This window comes from Camellia sinensis, chromosome 5, assembly GCF_055761805.1.
Source record: "Camellia sinensis isolate YWXY chromosome 5, ASM5576180v1, whole genome shotgun sequence".
NCBI classification, from domain to species: domain Eukaryota; kingdom Viridiplantae; phylum Streptophyta; class Magnoliopsida; order Ericales; family Theaceae; genus Camellia; species Camellia sinensis.
In genome coordinates this window covers 17,482,866-17,486,794 of record NC_138965.1, presented here as the reverse complement: position 1 = coordinate 17,486,794, position 3,929 = coordinate 17,482,866, and the positions used below count along the sequence as shown (strand labels likewise).

At 33.5% G+C, this 3,929-nt stretch overlaps 1 long non-coding RNA gene across 1 annotated transcript; it reads left to right on the top strand.

The window, feature by feature from the left end:
• The first annotated feature begins 873 nt into the window (after positions 1-873).
• On the top strand, positions 874-3,187 carry LOC145790455 (uncharacterized). The gene is made up of 5 exons (XR_014329170.1): positions 874-1,044; positions 1,818-2,078; positions 2,155-2,244; positions 2,816-2,917; positions 3,038-3,187. It is a non-coding gene; the product is annotated as an uncharacterized LOC145790455 (long non-coding RNA).
• Positions 3,188-3,929: the final 742 nt, after the last annotated feature.

The window sequence follows — 3,929 nt, the reverse complement described above, 5'->3', positions numbered from 1 at the left end:
GCTCATGCTTGTTAGATTGATTACTATGAAAAACAGAACTTATGTGCTCTTGATCTATGATATTCGGCTCTTCATCTCAGTCACATTTTTCGAATCAATTAATTCTTTGGTAGTCAATTTTGTTTCAAATTATTGAACCTTAGCATGAATTATATAAATAAGTCTTTTATTTTGTCCCACTATTTGCTCAGCTGACTAGATGATCTAAGGCTTGTAATTCCACAGGGCATCATTTAGCCCTAGTTCTAACCTTTGTTTAAGGCTCCATTCTCTATAAGAAAAGGAATTTCTTTGTATATGACAGAAATAGTTGAAGTCACTTCAATGAAATTGTAGTTTTCTGTCCCTCTTTTCTGCATTTTGTCAGGGCTGAACTGCACAAATATGGTTATTTGAATGATCAATTTTTCTTAACTTCATCTATATTTCCTTCTAAAATGCACCTCTTTTTCTATTTGATGGATTATTTTAAACTTTGTTCTGGCATTGTTCAATAATTATGCATATTTTGTCCTCTCATTGGTCATATATTTGAAAATAAGGGGTTGGAATTGATGTCTCATGTTGCATCTTCACTACTGAAGACAATGAGTAGCTGATGCCTGCTGCATTTATGCCAAAACATGTTACTAAGGAAAATATGTTTGTGACCCCTAAAAAGCCTCCCCTAATTTGACTCATAATGACATGGCATGTTATGTGTCAACTTTTGATTTGCCCCAAACTCAACCATAGAAGACCCAACTCCCTTGTCACATTATTATGGGTGCATTTGAGGATTTGAATTGTGGGTCTTTATCATTTCTATGTTACTCAGTTTCTTAATTGAAAGATATATTCTTTTCTTGGATTCTTTGCTATGTTAATAATTTCAGTCCGAGCATGATGGGTAAGATGTACAAGTGCACCTGAATGTTGAACATCATTATGAAGCAGATGTAATTCCCAACATGTCAAGGTCACCTAGGGTAAAGTACATAACCTATTATGAAGACTCTGACAGTCTTCCTGGAAAGAGAACAGCAGTTTGGGAGCTTGACAAGGGTATGTAAAATGTCTTACAAATCACGTTAACTGTTGTATGCAATTTTGGACAACAGTGGCTTCAAAGGATTTCAGGCTCAGTAAATACTTACACTTGGCTTAAAGGAAATGCTTAGCTGAGAATGAGTGAAAATTCTCTGCTATAAACTGGGTTGCAATATTAGACTCTTCATTGTTTTATTTTATCTAATATCTAATATGTTATTTGTTAATAGAAAGTAAATGTATCTAGCAATCAATTATACACTTCACGCATATTTATCTGTTCACATGTATTGTATGTATCATTTCCCTTAAACAGGATGAATGAACCTTATAGCCAAATAAATGAGTTTTTGGTTTGTGCTCCAAGGGTAGTAAAATAGTAAGAAAAAATTATGGCTACATCTCAAGGTCACGGGTTGTGGAAAGCAAGTTTTCCATTTTAAGGTCATATTCAACAAAAAAAATATGAAATAATCTTTGTTGAAATAACATTAGCTCGCTTAAATTCCACAAGAACATGAAGTACAATTTATGCTGATATTCTCTTAGCATAGTGAAAAAAATGTTGTAAAAGCTTCTCTGTCTTCCTTTCATTTGAGTAATAGCATTACAGATTATGCCACAGCCCACAAACATTTGACCATATTATAGTTTCCTCACAATTTTAAACATTAGGAAAGAACTAAGACCCATATAGATAGATCTAGTTCTTTTCTTACTCTTGTTTGTTTCTTCTCTTTATCAATCATAATGGCACTTTAAAATTAGTTGGAACTGCTTTCATGTAGCAAATCACAGGCACATTGTTAGATCTCCAGTTCTAATGCGGGAATTGTGGCTTGAGATGTGGCATGATAGCCATCCTGATTCAAAATCAAAATTTGTTACAAAAGGTGGATCTCTTCTTTCTTAGTTCTTTTTGTTTCATTAAATTGTTTTACCTCTTAAATTTTACATGGAACGGCAAAGCGTGGACCTTTGAGGGAAGATGATTGTTATTGGGATTATGGAAAAGCTCGTTGTGCATGGCCTGAGCATTGTGAATATAGGTATTTTTCTTACATGTTTTTTAATTATTTTTTCGAATATTGTGGTCATCAGTTTCCCTTATTGCATGATGTACAGATACGTTTTTGGAGATGTTCACCTTGGGTAGAGCTATAGATTGAGGAATTCTTCAGCTGATCTCCTCTTGCATTACTTATAAAATACGAGGTGCCTTTTGTTCTGCTGGCTATATTGTGTGGGCTTAAAACTAGATTTTTGAGTGATCGAAGGTTCACTTACTGAAAAATAACCACAAAAAAAGAGAGGGAGGTTTTTTCTTGAAGGCATTTTGGAAAAATTTCATACTCTTCTGGAGTGTCGGGGAAAGAAAGAAGTTAAAGAAACTTGTAAATGTAGTAGAGGCTAGTTGTTTGTTTATTTGTGAAGTATAGGAAGATGATAGCTAAACGTGATTATTCTATCAACTTTTGAAACAATCAAAGTTTTGGGGAAAGATTTTGAAAAACTGGGTGTGGATGGAATTTGCCATCATGTCCTTTAGAATGCTCTATGTATTTCTCAATTGAAGGAAAATGACAGATTGAAGTAGCAGACCTAGTAAGAAATACAAGAGGGTGTATCCATTTTGGCCAGTGAGCTCATAGACTATGTATTGTTTTCAAAAGTTGGGATTCAACTACCTATTTTTGAAAACCATGTTATGGAACCTTTCCCAGAATTCATTAGTTTACATGTGTTTTTGATTGGGACCAATCCTTCTTTATTTCTGCTTTCTAAGGACTCTTCAGATGTTTCTTCAAGAGCTGGCATCTCACCACCATTTTGTTTCCATAGTTGCAGACATACTGCATAGTGCCAATTGGAGGCACATGTGACGAATGTACACATATAGCTTCTCATTATACTTATATTATATGCCCTATGGTAGAGGTGTTTTTATTATTATATTTTTTCTTTTTTTTTAATTTCTGACATGCATAACTTGAATGCTATATTGCAGTGTAAAGACCCTCACTTCTGAAAGTAAATGGCGATGATGTGCTTTGAAGTATTCACTCTACATGTAAGCAGGTGACGTTTTGCAAAAATTGCAGGTTGCCGAAAATGTTAAAGGTCTCTTTTTAGTATAAACTGATCTGTTATTCATTACTTTGAATTGTTGCTCAGTATATTCAACCTCCATTGAACATGAATGGTTCAACAAAGGTTGTGACTCAATTTTTTTTAATTTTATATTTTATATTTTATATTTTCTCAATTTTATAATTTTATTTAATATATAATTTAATTTTTTAACAACAATTTATAAGGCCATAATTTTTAATTTATCTAAATCAAGATTCAAGAGAGTATGTGTTTTCTGCGGTAGCAACCCGGCAACAAGCCCAGCTACCTGCTCGCCGCTATTCAGCTTGGAAACGAACTGGTAACCATTTACCACTTGTCAAAATATCATGAAACAATTTGAATTTGAAAACAAGTCTCTTATTTTTCCTGTAATTAATTGAATAACAATTGTGAAGAAACATTCTTATTCTTATTGTGATTCTTTTTACTTTAAAGTGGAATCAAATTTCAGAGACTAAAACAGAGAACAAAAGGGCTCTGTTTTTTTTTTTTTTTTTGGAACCATTTGGTTCCAAAAGGGTTGATGGGTCTAATCTCCCAAGCTGTCTATGATGGTGGCCACCACGTCTTAGGGTAATCTCTCTCTCTCTCTCTCTCTCTCCCTCCACTCATAAACTCCATTATTTGTTTTTTTGCAGAGTGATTCCAAAAACTCTTATGCCTAGAGAGGTAATTCACTGCACTTGTTTCCTCATAATTTCAATTAAAACTAACTTCATTGAAATTCTTTAGCCTTTTGTTTTTATTTTTATTTCAGTGTATGT